Source organism: Lucilia sericata, unplaced genomic scaffold (assembly GCF_015586225.1).
Source record: "Lucilia sericata isolate MDLA Ls3-8-SP2 unplaced genomic scaffold, ASM1558622v1 Contig000927F_arrow, whole genome shotgun sequence".
In the NCBI taxonomy this organism is placed as follows: domain Eukaryota; kingdom Metazoa; phylum Arthropoda; class Insecta; order Diptera; family Calliphoridae; genus Lucilia; species Lucilia sericata.
Window position 1 is genome coordinate 175,001 of NW_023994914.1, and position 16,791 is coordinate 191,791.

A 16,791-nucleotide genomic window follows, 5' to 3' on the forward strand; every position below is an offset into this window, starting at 1 on the left:
TAGTCTAGTCTATAGTCTAGTCTATAGTCTAGTCTATAGTCTAGTCTATAGTCTAGTCTATAGTCTAGTCTATAGTCTAGTCTATAGTCTAGTCTATAGTCTAGTCTATAGTCTAGTCTATAGTCTAGTCTATAGTCTAGTCTATAGTCTAGTCTATAGTCTAGTCTATAGTCTAGTCTATAGTCTAGTCTATAGTCTAGTCTATAGTCTAGTCTATAGTCTAGTCTATAGTCTAGTCTATAGTCTAGTCTATAGTCTAGTCTATAGTCTAGTCTATAGTCTAGTCTATAGTCTAGTCTATAGTCTAGTCTATAGTCTAGTCTATAGTCTAGTCATATCTAGTCTATAGTCTAGTCTATAGTCTAGTCTATATCTCTATAGTCTAGTCTATAGTCTAGTCTATAGTCTAGTCTATAGTCTAGTCTATAGTCTAGTCTATAGTCTAGTCTATAGTCTAGTCTATAGTCTAGTCTATAGTCTAGTCTATATTCTAGTCTATAGTCTAGTCTATAGTCTAGTCTATAGTCTAGTCTATAGTCTAATCTATAGTCTAGTCTATAGTCTAGTCTATAGTCTAGTCTATAGTCTAGTATATAGTCTAGTCTATAGTCTAGTCTATAGTCTAATCTATAGTCTAGTCTATAGTCTAATCTATAGTCTAGTCTATGGTCTAGCCTATAGTCTAGTCTATAGTCTAGCCTATAGGCTATTCTATAGTCTAGTCAATAGTCTAGTCTATAGTCTAGTCTATAGTCTAGTCTATAGTCTAGTCTATAGTCTAGCCTATAGTCTAGTCTATAGTCTAGCCTATAGTCTAGTCTATAGTCTAGTCTATAGTCTAGTCTATAGTCTAGTCTATAGTCTAGTCTATAGTTTAGTTTATAGTCTAGTCTACAGTCTAGTCTATTGTCTAGTCTATAGTCTAGTCTATAGTCTAGTCTATTGTCTAGTCTATAGTCTAGTCTATAGTCTAGTCTATAGTCTAGTCTATAGTCTAGTCTATAGTCTAGTCTATAGTCTAGTCTATAGTCTAATCTATAGTCTAGTCTATGGTCTAGCCTATAGTCTAGTCTATAGTCTAGCCTATAGGCTATTCTATAGTCTAGTCAATAGTCTAGTCTATAGTCTAGTCTATAGTCTAGTCTATAGTCTAGCCTATAGTCTAGTCTATAGTCTAGTCTATAGTCTAGTCTATAGTCTAGTCTATAGTCTAGTCTATAGTATAGTCTATAGTCTAGTCTATAGTTTAGTTTATAGTCTAGTCTATTGTCTAGTCTATAGTCTAGTCTATAGTCTAGTCTATTGTCTAGTCTATAGTCTAGTCTATAGTCTAGTCTATAGCCTAGTCTATAGTCTTGTCTATAGCCTAGTCTATAGTCTAGTCTATTGTCTAGTCTATAGTCTAATCTATAGTCTAATCTATAGTCTGGTCTATAGTCTAATCTATAGCCTAATCTATAGTCTAATATATAGTCTAATATATAGTCTACTCTATATTCTAGTCCATAGTGTGGTGTATAGCCTAATCTATATTTTATTCTATAGTCTAGTCTAAGTCCAGTCTGCAGTCTAGTTTATAGTCTAATCCAAATGCTTCCCTTCATCAAAGCTGGTGTCATTGTTTGCTGGGTTAACTTACCACCAACTATCATACATATTTCATGCTTTTGTTTTCTTTAACATTTATATTGAAGTTTTTTTGTTGTAATAATTGTTAAGGAGGTTTACCTTTCTTAACGCAAACATCATATATTATTAAACAACATTGTTCTTTTCCAATAATCATGGGTAATTTCAGAAAATAGTAATAACAACAACTGAAATAATAGAAACAGAAAACAAATATGTACTAAACAACAAACAACCTTAGACTGACATAATTGATGAATTAGGAAAATCACATTTGATTGCTCAGTAAAAAATGATAGACTTAGAAAGAGAGATAGGGAGAAGGATAGACAGAAAATAAGAGATACATACATTGTTGTTCTATTAAGGGGGTAAGAAAAAATAAATGGGTCAATAAGTTTTGTGGTTAGATAGAACAATGTTAGGAATGTTAATCGATTTCCGTTTTCAAAAGGAAAATGTTTTCAATGTTAAGTTTGTGGTGGTTATAGTTTTGACCGGGAACTTGGAGGGAGTAAGACTTGGCATTGGAATTTTACAGGTATTATTTGTGTGAATAAATAATGGCCTAAAAATGTAATTAAATATGTCTCGGGATAATATTATTCAAAACGTTTATTAGGGGTTTATTAGAATGAAATAATAAATTTTAGTTGTGTTCGACAATGGCAAATGGAATTTTTTGTTCTTGTGTTTTTTAAAAACAAATATAAGTTTAAATGTGGCTCGTGGTTTGCAAAAGGGAACAAATAATCCCCGCAATATATTTATTAAAGTCATTTTATATTAAATACTTTCCTGGATCGCCCAGCCTTTAGCCGGAACTGAAGCTAGATGATAGATTACACTAGAATAATATTCTGTATATTGTAAATAATTTCAACAAATTTTTTCTCAATCTTTACACTCTAATTAAACACTTATTAAAGTCCTTATAAATTAGTTGTTTTTTTCTGGATCGCCAGCCTTTAATATCAACCGACGTCACAGCAATTTCATCACAACCTTCCGCTGGGGGCCATATAAATTGATGGTCATGTTGACTTTGAAACATTCTATTTTCATTTATAAAAGAATGCAAAAAAATCTACTGCCATAGACTGTTAGACTAGAGTGCAAATTGATGTCACATTTCCAGCTGTGGAATTGCTTTCAATTATAAAAAATTAAAAATCCGTTTTAACATTTCGTTCGTTAATTGTAAACATGGATTTATTTCATTTTCAATTTAGAAAAAAATCCTTGTGCCAACTAGATTTCCAGTGGACAGTAAACAAAACAACAACAAAAATTTCCCCCTTCTTTAATTTATGACATGAGAAGATTTATCAGCATGTTGTAGCGCGTTTTGTCATGTTCATGTCCATGTCCGTTTTTATTAAATTTTTATGTCCACCACTATAGTGCATCAAAAAATATTGTTGTAAATATTTACAATACCTTTTTTGTGTTGTTGTTATTGCTGTTTTTATGTCCCAAATGGGGTCTGAGTGACACATGGTTTCTGTTTAGATTTGGGTTTGTATTGTTGCCACCAAAAGACGATCCATGAAGTTGTTTTCAACTTTATAGTGGGTACGTGATGAATCATGGGAATTATGAATAAAGAAAATTTCTTTGGGCCTATATTTTTTATAGTAACTTATAATGCGGTATTCTAAAGAGAGTGACAGGTTTTTTATGTATCTTTGGTCGTTTTATTAGGCAATTGCATTAAAAATTTTATTTATGACTCTGAAATATTTACCTTTGTGTTTGTAGATGGTTAATTTTTTTTGAAAAGAACTAAGAACAGCTAATTGTCATCGAAATTGCCTATAGTTTGGCTAGACTATAATCTGGCTTATAGATTAACTTGAACCATAGAATATACTAATGTGTGGACTATAAGCTAGACCATAGACTAGACTATAGACTAGACTAGACTAGACTATAGACTAGACTATAGACTAGACTATAGACTAGACTATAGACTAGACTAGGCTATAGACTAGACTATAGACTAGACTATAGACTAGACTATAGACTAGACTATAGACTAGACTATAGACTAGACTATAGACTAGACTATAGACTAGACTATAGACTAGACTATAGACTAGACTATAGGCTAGACTATAGACTAGACTATAGACTAGACTATAGACTAGACTATAGACTAGACTATAGACTAGACTATAGACTAGACTATAGACTAGACTATAGACTAGACTATAGACTAGACTATAGACTAGACTATAGACTAGACTATAGACTAGACTATAGACTAGACTATAGACTAGACTATAGACTAGACTATAGACTAGACTATAGACTAGACTATAGACTAGACTATAGACTAGACTATAGACTAGACTATAGACTAGACTATAGACTAGACTATAGACTAGACTATAGACTAGACTTTAGACTAGACTATAGACTAGACTATAGACTAGACTACAAACTAGACTATGGACTAGACTTTAGACTAGATATAGACTAGACTATAGACTAGACTATAGACTAGACTATAGACTAGACTATAGACTAGACTATAGACTAGACTATAGACTAGACTATAGACTAGACTATAGACTAGACTATAGACTAGACTATAGACTAGACTATAGACTAGACTATAGACTAGACTATAGACTAGACCTATAGACTAGACTATAGACTAGACTATAGACTAGACTATAGACTAGACTATAGACAAGACTATAGACTAGACTATAGACTAGACTATCGACTAGACTATAGACTAGACTATAGACTAGACTATAGACTAGACTATAGACTAGACTATAGACTAGACTATAGACTAGACTATAGACTAGACTATAGACTAGACTATAGACTAGACTATAGACTAGACTATAGACTAGACTATAGACTGGAATATAGACTAGACTATAGACTAGACTATAGACTAGACTATAGACTAGACTATAGACTAGACTATAGACTAGAATATAGACTAGACTATAGACTAGACTATAGACTAGACTATAGACTAGACTATAGACTAGACTATAGACTAGACTATAGACTAGACTATAGACTAGACTATACTAATGTGTGGACTATAAGCTAGACCATAGACTAGACTATAGACTAGACTATAGACTAGACTATAGACTAGACTATAGACTAGACTATAGACTAGACTATAGACTAGACTATAGACTAGACTATAGACTAGACTATAGACTAGACTATAGACTAGACTATAGACTAGACTATAGACTAGACTATAGACTAGACTATAGACTAGACTATAGACTAGACTATAGACTAGACTATAGACTAGACTATAGACTAGACTATAGACTAGACTATAGACTAGACTATAGACTAGACTATAGACTAGACTATAGACTAGACTATAGACTAGACTATAGACTAGACTATAGACTAGACTATAGACTAGACTATAGACTAGACTATAGACTAGACTATAGACTAGACTATAGACTAGACTATAGACTAGACTAGACTATAGACTAGACTATAGACTAGACTATAGACTAGACTAGACTATAGACTAGACTAGACTATAGACTAGACTAGACTATAGACTAGACTATAGACTAGACTATAGACTAGACTATAGACTAGACTATAGACTAGACTATAGACTAGACTATAGTCTAGACTATACACTAGACTAGACTATAGACTAGACTATAGACTAGACTAGACTATACACTAGTATAGACTAGACTATAGACTAGACTATAGACTAGACTATAGACTAGACTATAGACTAGACTATAGACTAGACTATAGACTAGACTATAGACTAGACTATAGACTAGACTATAGACTAGACTATAGACTAGACTATAGACTAGACTATAGAATACACTATAGACTAGACTATAGACTAAACTATAGACTAGACTATAGACTAGACTATAGACTAGACTATAGACTACACTATAGACTAGACTATAGACTAAACTATAGACTAGACTATAGACTAGACTATAGACCAGACTATAGTCTAGACTATAGTCTAGACTATACACTAGACTAGACTATAGGCTAGACTATAGACTAGACTATAGACTAGACTATAAACTAGACTATAGTCTAGACTATAGTCTAGACTATACACTAGACTAGACTATAGGCTAGACTATAGACTAGACAATAGACTAGACTATAGACTAGACTATAGACTAGACTATAGACTAGACTATAGACAAGACTATAGACTAGACTATAGACTAGACTATAGACTAGACTATAGACTAGACTATAGACTAGACTATAGACTAGACTAGACTAGACTATAGACTAGACTATAGACTAGACTATAGACTAGACTATAGACTAGTCTATAGACACTAGACTATAGACACTAGACTATAGACACTAGACTATAGACTAGACTATAGACTAGACTATAGACTACACTATAGACTAGACTATAGACTAGACTATAGACTAGACTATAGACTAGACTATAGACTAGACTATAGACTAGACTATAGACTAGACTATAGACTAGACTATAGACTAGACTATAGACTAATCTATAGACTAGACTATAGACTAGACTATAGACTAGACTATAGACTAGACTATAGACTAGACTATAGACTAGACTATAGACTAGACTATAGACTAGACTATAGACTAGACTATAGACTAGACTATAGACTAGACTATAGACTAGACTATAGACTAGACTATAGACTAGACTATAGACTAGACTATAGACTAGACTATAGACTAGACTATAGACTAGACTATAGACTAGACTATAGACTAGACTATAGACTAGACTATAGACTAGACTATTGACTAGACTATAGACTAGACTATAGACTAGACTATAGACTAGACTATAGACTAGAGTAGAGACTAGACTATAGACTAGACTATAGACTAGACTATAGACTAGAGTAGAGACTAGACTATAGACTAGACTATAGACTAGACTATAGACTAGAGTAGAGACTAGACTATAGACTAGACTATAGACTAGACTATAGACTAGACTATAGACTAGACTATAGACTAGACTATAGACTAGACTATAGACTAGACTATAGACTAGACTATAGACTAGACTATAGACTAGACTATAGACTAGACTAGACTATATACTAGACTATAGACTAGACTATAGACTAGACTATAAACTAGACTATATACTAGACTATAGACTAGACTATAGACTAGACTATAGACTAGACTATAGACTAGACTATAGACTAGACTATAGACTAGACTATAGACTAGATTATAGACTATACTATAGACTAGACTATAGACTAGACTATAGACTAGACTATAGACTAGACTATAGACTAGACTATAGACTAGACTATAGACTAGACTATAGATTAGACTATAGACTATAGACTAGACTATAGACTAGACTATAGACTAGACTATAGACTAGACTATAGACTAGACTATAGACTAGACTATAGACTAGACTATAGACTAGACTATAGACTAGACTATAGACTAGACTATAGACTAGACTATAGACTAGACTATAGACTAGACTATAGATTAGACTATAGACTATATACTAGACTATAGACTAGACTATAGACTAGACTATAGACTAGACTATAGACTAGACTATAGACTAGACTATAGACTAGACTATAGACTAGACTATAGACTAGACTATAGACTAGACTATAGACTAGACTATAGACTAGACTATAGACTAGACTATAGACTAGACTATAGACTAGACTATAGACTAGACTATAGACTAGACTATAGACTAGACTATAGACTAGACTATAGACTAGACTATAGACTAGACTATAGACTAGACTATAGACTAGACTATATACTTGACTATAGACTAAACTATGTCTGATCCAAGGTGTTTTCTATAGTAAGGACTATATGCTACATTATAATCTGTACTGTGTACCTTACTCATATTACAATCAGCTTTACTGTTCTGACCATATATGTAACCGATATGTATTTGGACTTAGTTTTTATGCAAATAAATGCTTTATAAAAAATTAGAAAACTATTCCATGGACAGTCAGTCATTTTGCTATGCCTTACACATTGATTTTCTGCAGAAGTTCTCTCCAGTTTTAACTTCAAACTCAAGGCCAGTGAATGTCATGGTCAAAATAATTGTCTTTTATGAATTTTACCATGTAGCAGTGTAGGAATCATTGTGGTGGCGCAATATCTAGTAGCATTGCTCGTATTTTTTTTTATATGCTAAATATACTATAAATAATGGTCACTCCATGCACTGCTATTTGCGCTATATTTAATTTTTTATTAGGAATATTTGTACGTAGGCGTTTCGCATAAAGACGGATGGATGATACACAGTTGGAATTTTATATCTTTCTAAAATGTATACACAATATATGGGATGTGCAGAGTTAGTTGAAAAAAAATAAAACGTATATCCATGAAATCATGTCACGTTTCAAACATGCAAGTTGTTTTATACTTTACTATTTGTTTAGTCATTTCTATTCATTCATTCATGTATTTCTTCATGGGACAAGTGGACTGCATGTCTGTCTTTTTAGTTCGGCCAGTTTTGTCTATTTGCTTCTTTATGTCTACCTTGGCTTTTACTCATTGGAAAGTTGATTATGTGTCACAGTTGTGGCAATTTGGCCACTTCGTAAGTACAACATTGTAGGAAGTTAACAAGTTTAACATTCATAGTAAAAAAGAATATATGTATACAGGAAAACAAATAAGAAGCAGCAAATCATGGAAGGGATATTATCAAGTTCTAGTACTTTAGCCATACAAAGTTTTCTATTAAAATTAAATGACATTTACAATTACTATCGCCACCACCATCTTAAATACCACCACCATACACAAACATGAAACCTTTAAACATATTGCGATTGATGACGGTAGCATGACTACTGGTAGGTTATCATATGTACTGTTCCCTTAAAATGAATTGCGTTATAGTCAGGGCAACCAAAAATCGCTCTTATTTTCTATATATTGAATAAATACACGAGTTTTAAGGATTTCAAAATAGTTTGTTCTTATTTTGTATTTTATACATATTTTTATAAAATTTCAAATTTCAAACAAAAACAACTGTCAAACAGTTTCTGCTGATTTTGTGGTTGCCCTGTCTTACGTTCACACATGTAAACTTTCGAGCTAACGCTCTGTTTGTAGATTTATTAATTATTTTATGAATTCTTTTACTTTTGCTCACACTTTATCTAGATACATAGTCATGTGTGTAATTGCTTTTTGGAATTATTCTTTAATAACTTAACCTTTTTTATATGTTTTTTTTTGGTAAGCAGTTAACGCTAGATGTTATAACAATTTTCAACAGGGTAATCTTGTAAGAGATAAAATTGTAACAGTAGATATCAGTTATGGATATTTGACGATATTTCGAATTAGTATTTAGTGGAAACATGTTCTAATTCTAAGCATCTATAACATTTCTTAATGAGCCCTTTTTCCCAAAGCAATTACTTGCAGTCCTTGTTTCTTTCTAAAATTCGTTACTTCCAATTTCTTCATTGAAATTCTTAAGTAGATGTTAACTGCTTCACGTACACATATTTTCCTGGGAATTGTTTGACAATTTTTTTTTTTTTGCTATATCTATTTCCAATAGAAGTTCCCTTTTAAATGTTCTTCGGAACTCGCATACGCATCGCGTTTTCTATGAATTTATTCGATCATTTGTAACTCTCCATAACTTCTGCTTTCTTTTTGATTTGGTTTGCTATCTTAGTCTTCTTGGCTCTTTGAATTTTAGGCAATATTTCCTTGGGTTTTCTGCCTCTCTTAAGTTACTTTATATGCTCCGTTTTGAGAGTTGTTGACGTTAATACTTAGTTTTTCTGTTTCTAGAGGTTGAGATGTTTCATTATACGTTTTCTCGGTGCTGTTTACACACCCTGGTTCTGAGTTTCTTACTTCCTGTACAGTATACTTTTCCATTGTATTGCTTTATGGTTTGCATTTGCCAGCCGCTGACCAGGAAGCCGTCCAATGTCTTTCATATCTATCTATCTATCTATCTATCTATCTATCTATCTATCTATCTATCTATCTATCTATCTATCTATCTATCTATCTATCTATCTATCTATCTATCTATCTACCTATCTATCTATCTATCTATCTCTATCTATCTATCTATCTATCTATCTATCTATCTATCTATCTATCTATCTATCTATCTATCTATCTATCTATCTATCTATCTATCTATCTACCTATCTATCTATCTATCTATCTATCTATCTATCTATCTACTCTATCTATCTATCTATCTATCTATCTATCTATCTATCTATCTATCTATCTATCTATCTATCTATCTATCTATCTATCTATCTATCTATCTATCTATCTATCTATCTATCTATCTATCTATCTATCTATCTATCTATCTATCTATCTATCTCTACTACCTACTATCTATCTATCTATCTATCTATCTATCTATCTATCTATCTATCTATCTATCTATCTATCTATCTATCTATCTATCTATCTATCTATCTATCTATCTATCTATCTATCTATCTATCTATCTATCTATCTATCTATCTATCTATCTATCTATCTATCTATCTCTATCTATCTATCTATCTATCTATCTATCTATCTATCTCTATCTATCTATCTATCTATCTATCTATCTATCTATCTATCTATCTATCTATCTATCTATCTATATATCTATCTATATATCTATCTATATATCTATCTTTCTATCTATCTATCTTTCTATCTATCTATCTATCTATCTATCTATCTATCTATCTATCTATCTATCTATCTATCTATCTATCTATCTATCTATCTATCTATCTATCTATCTATCTATCTATCTCTCTATCTATCTATCTATCTATCTATCTATCTATCTCTATCTATCTATATCTATCTATCTATCTATCTATCTATCTATCTCTCTATCTATCTATCTATCTATCTATCTATCTATCTATCTATCATCTATCTATCTATCTATCTATCTATCTATCTATCTATCTATCTATCTATCTTCTATCTTTCTATCTATCTATCTATCTATCTATCTATCTATCTATCTATCTATCTATCTATCTATCTATCTATCTATCTATCTATCTATCTATCTATCTATCTATCTATCTATCTATCTATCTATCTATCTATCTATCTATCTATCTATCTATCTATCTATCTATCTATCTATCTATCTATCTATCTATCTATCTATCTATCTATCTATCTATCTATCTATCTATCTATCTATCTATCTATCTATCTATCTTCTATCTATCTATCTATCTATCTATCTATCTATCTATCTATCTATCTATCTATCTATCTATCTATCTATCTATATCTATCTATCTATCTATCTATCTATCTATCTATCTATCTATCTATCTATCTATCTATCTATCTATCTATCTATCTATCTATCTATCTATCTATCTATCTATCTATATCTATCTATCTATCTATCTATCTATCTATCTATCTATCTATCTATCTATCTATCTATCTATCTATCTATCTATTTTCTATCTATCTATCTATCTATCTATCTATCTATCTATCTATCTATCTATCTATCTATCTATCTATCTATCTATCTATCTATCTATCTATCTATCTATCTATCTATCTATCATTCTTAAGTTACACCTAGATACTGAAGCCCCTGTCTTCATGCTAGAATTAATGAATGAGTTCATTGTGTAAAAAAATAAGAATGAACTCGTATGTACATAAAATTGTATAAAAATCTTTATTATTGTACAAGTATTGTACATACATAATTAAGTAAATTACATGGTACTTTATGACAATGACCTAATTTCCAAAAACGACAGTAGAATAATGTTGAAAAGTAATGTTGACATATAATAAGTTTTTCATTTAAGACTCTTTAATCTTTAGAATCTCGTGGGTATTTTAATACTTCAAAGAACATGAATGACTTTTAAATGTTAACTAAAAAAATGCGATTTAATTTGAATAAGTTCTTAACAAATTGTTTATGAGATTTTAATTTTTTTTAGTTAAAAGAAGATGTTTGTCATAAAAGTCAATGGCAGTTTATGACAAAATATTTTATGGGTTTAATGTTGTTTTGGAAAAGTTTTTTGTGTTATGTAGATGGAAGTTAAATAAAGAGTTTAAGAGTGTAATAAGTTGATTCTTTTATAAATTTTGTTTAAGAAATTTCACATTCAAATTTTTACTATCCTTTTGATATTTTTAACTTGATTATAAAATATTTTCACACAATATCCTTTTCACAATTTACTAAGTATATTCAAATCAATTTCAATTATAACTTACTTACACTTATCATTTATCTAAACTAATCTATCTTCTCGCTTGTTAACAACTCTTTTATAAAGTTTTTTTTTCCAACATTTACAAGTTCTTCCTTAACAATTTCCGTTTTACGCTTAAGTTTTTTCCGTTGAAAACAAATGTAAAAGTCCTTATCATTCTGGTTGTTTAGAAATATACTAAAAAACGTATCAAAACGTGACTTAAACTATTCACTAATGATTATTTGCATATTTTTTTAACTTTTCGATTTGTTTACTTGCTCCATTTGTTGTTTGAAAGAAGAAAAAAAACAACAACAAATTGAAAACACCTTAAGTGCGGTTGAGTAGCCAGTATCCCTACATGACTCACAGCCACTTGAAACAGTAGCAGCCACAATCAAATTCCAAAATGCTAAATTGTTTAGTGATTTTGTAAACACTTAATGCCTTTAACGCCTACTGAAATAAATGCTATTAAATGATTTTTTTTCCTTTTTGCTTCAAATAATAGATACATACAGTTAGTGAAGGGAAAAATTAGTTACGAGGGTGACAACTTTGAATAAAAATCATCGATTAAGGACTGGTTTCGGAAGCTTTCACAAAGAATTCATCTACATATCTATCTATCTATCTATCTATCTATCTATCTATCTATCTATCTATCTATCTATCTATCTATCTATCTATCTATCTATCTATCTATCTATCTATCTATCTATCTATCTATCTATCTATCTATCTATGTATCTATGTATCTATGTATCTATATATCTATATATCTATCTATCTATCTATCTATCTATCTATCTATCTATCTATCTATCTATCTATCTATCTATCTATCTATCTATCTATCATCTATCTATCTATCCATCTATCTATCTATCTATCTATCTATCTATCTATCTATCTATCTATCTATCTATCTATCTATCTATCTATCTATCTATCTATCTATCTATCTATCTATCTATCTATCTATCTATCTATATATCTATCTACCTATCTACCTATCTATCTATCTTTCTATCTATCTACCTATCTATCTATCTATCTATCTATCTATCTATCTATCTATCTATCTATCTATCTATCTATCTATCTATCTATCTATCTATCTATCTATCTATCTATCTATCATCTATCTATCTATCTATCTATCTATCTATCTATCTATCTATCTATCTATCTATCTATCTATCTATCTATCTATCTATCTATCTATCTACCTATCTATCTATCTTTCTATCTATCTATCTACCTATCTATCTATCTATCTATCTCTATCTATCTATCTATCTATCTATCTATCTATCTATCTATCTACCTATCTTATCTATCTATCTATCTATCTATCTATCTATCTATCTATCTATCTATCTATCTATCTATCTATCTATCTATCTATCTATCTATATATCTATCTATCTATCTATCTATCTATCTATCTATCTATCTATCTATCTATCTATCTATCTATCTATCTATCTATCTATCTATCTATCTATCTATCTATCTATCTATCTATCTATCTATCTATCTATCTATCTATCTATCTATCTATCTATCTATCTATCTATCTACTATCTACTATCTATCTATCTATCTATCTATCTATCTATCTATCTATCTATCTATCTATCTATCTATCTATCTATCTATCTATCTATCTATCTATCTATCTATCTATCTATCTATCTATCTATCTATCTATCTATCTATCTATAGTCATTCTTCACGAACTTAGTTACGGACAACATTTCCTTAGATTTTTCTAAATCCGCTACCACTTTGTCATCACTAACTGTACATTTCAAATAAAATATAAATCAAATTGCGACAATTAGTAGGTGACATGCAATATTAGACGGATTGAGAACAAGAAAACCAGACTTTGGAAAACAAACTTTTACCTTGTAAGGAAATTCCCATGTGACAGAAAATACGGATAATTAGGGACAATTTTATTTGTTTTTAAGTAGTTGGCACAAAAGTAAAATACACGTTAAAGGACAAGTACGTGTTTCTTTTTGACACCTGTAAACAATTTTCATGAACACAGCAAAAGTTTTCAAACTTATGAATTATTAATTATTACAAGTGTTTAGAAGCAAAAAATTAAATCGATTTTTCCCATAAGTAAATATTTTAAAAGTATAGGCATTTTAAAGACAATTTTAATATTTCTTAAAAAATACAAAATTTTAAACAAAAAGTTTACAACCATTTATTAAAACAACAAATGTAATTTATTAATTTTCCTTTTCGTATTCTTTTTTTCTAATTGCAGTGAAACCGAACGTTATAAACGCGTTAAATGGCAAGATATACGTGTTGGTGATATTGTACATTTATCAAATAATGAAACAGTACCTGCAGACATACTGCTATTACGTACCAGTGACTCCCATGGGGTCTGTTATATTGACACTTGTGATTTAGATGGTGAAACAAATCTCAAACGAAGAGAGGTGAGTTTTTAATTTTGATTTTAAAATGCAGTAATTTTTTCAAAATGCATATAAAACGCAAAAAAAAAAAAAGAAATGTGTTTGTGATTTAAATGCTTCCCATTATTAAATGTCGTTGTCTCTGATATGTGTATCTAAACGTATGCTATTTTTCCTTAAGACTTTAATTAAGCGTTTAACTTAATTTTAATAATGTAACATTTAAAAAAAGGCTAAATAATAGTTTTGCAAATGTCACGACTACCATTTTGTGGAACAAAGGATTGAATATCGTTTAATTGAACTTGTTGAAGGTTAAGTATATAGTACTTTAATTGGTTATAGTATATTTTCTTTAAACTTGTAATTATATTTGTTAAATATTTAGGACTCTTGTTATAACTAATGAACTGTTCGAGTTTTATTTACAAAACCGATTATTCGACTTTGTTAGGACAACAACAAAATGTTTATTCTTTCAAATTTGTATCTAATGAATGAAAATAGAAAGGTTACAAGATCCATCAAGATCTTGATTTCTACTCAAATCAGTTAGCCAAAGAGAAGAATCAATTTAACCTCCGATAAGTCCGTCAAAACCCGCAAAAAGTTTTTACCTAGATTGTTTGTATTCCGTGGATGAGCTCGATGAATGTTTATCAAAGTAGCCTTATGGGCACGCAATTCAAGTTTGCGTTGAAGAACAACTTGCGAGTCATCTTCGTTTTGCTTTAAAGAAGGTCTGTTTTAGTTTTACGCCTCTCAGTTGTACGTTGAATAACGTTTCCAAATTATGCGTTTCTGCATTAAACGCGTGCTTTCGTTTTACCTAAAAGTGAGGTTATGTTTTCAACTGGCGCTTGTAGAGTTTGTCTCGAACCAAGTGTTTGCACCAAGAAAGCAGTATGTCGACAAAACTCCCCTTTTGTTAGTTAATCACACTTTTTGACAGTTGGTGTCCCGAAATCCACTACATTCCCAGTTCGTTTCACCTTATCGTTATAAAGTGATGTGTATATCTTGACTATCGTTCTAGGTTCGATTTTCAAAACTTCGTGAGAATGGTTGGTCCTTTGTGTGCTTTACGGCAAATGTTTCATTCCGTTTCTTATAGATAGCGAAGTCAATTTCCCTATACGTTTGGAATACCAATCTTTAATAACTTTATATAAAGTATGTCTTCCAGAAGGTTGCTATTTATCGGTCCATAGCGGAGATATGTTCAAAATTCTGATAAAACCCATAATTTTTCTAGAGTTTTTAATATATTTTTCGGAGGATATAAACAAATATCTTTCTTTTGATATACATATATAAGATATTTGAAAGACGTTTCAATTGCTATACAATATATTTAATAAATAGGGTAAATACGAATATCAGGGCACATTAGTTTCGGCTTGTATTAAGTAAAATTTTCTTAATAATTACTTATTAATTTTCCTTTACCAATTCTTAATTCAAGGTGGTGCGTGGTTTCACCGATAAACAAAATATATTTACACCCAGTAAATTTGTAAGTCGTGTAGAGGCAGATGCGCCTACAACAAAATTATATCGTTTTCATGGGGCCTTAATACATCCCTCGGGGGAAAGAGTACAATATCAACAGAATGTTTACTATTAAGAGAAAGTAGACTTAAGGTGAGTAATGAACCAGAAATATTGTCAACATAGCAAGACTATCAAAAATATACGTCTAAAAGAAGAGTTGGAGTCCCTTTCATCTCTGACAAAAAAAAAAAAAAAAAAACAAAACTTATTGTATATTTACTACCCTTATTAACAAATCTTAACTGCATTACTTATAACAATTTATTAAAGGTTTATAGAAAAAAAATTTGTCTAAGAAACCTTGTCAAAAGCCCTCTAAGCATTCTAAGTATACTCTTAACTATTTCTAGAATACCGATTTCATTGAGGGTATTGTAGTATGCCGGACATGAAACAAAAGCTATGTTAAATAATAGTGGACCACGTTACAAACGTTCCCAGGTGGAACAACAATGAACATTGATGTTATATGGTATGTCTAAAATAAAAAAAAAACGTTCCCAATAGACTTCCGATAATTATTTACAATTAACTTCAATTTATTTGTCCTATCCAGGTGTGTAATTATATTGTTAATATTATGTGTTGTTGGTGCTGTTGGTTGCAAAATGTGGCTTAGCTCTTTTGAGCAATTTCCTGTACCTTATCTACCCTTCGAAGTTGATCCCAGTTATGAGGGTCTTCTTATCTTCTGGACCTATATTATTATACTACAAGTTATGATACCACTCTCGTTGTATGTCACCATTGAGCTGTGTAAGATATTACAAGTTTTCCATATACACAATAATGTCGATCTCTTCGATCGTGATACGAATAAACAAACCGAATGTCGGGCTATGAACATTACCGAAGAGTTGGGACAATTCAGC

The 16,791-nt window shown here is 30.6% G+C and overlaps 1 pseudogene; it reads left to right on the top strand.

Moving 5' to 3' along the window:
* LOC119609067 overlaps window positions 1-16,788 on the top strand; it is an 83,840-nt pseudogene extending 67,052 nt beyond the window's left edge.
* Window positions 16,789-16,791: the final 3 nt, after the last annotated feature.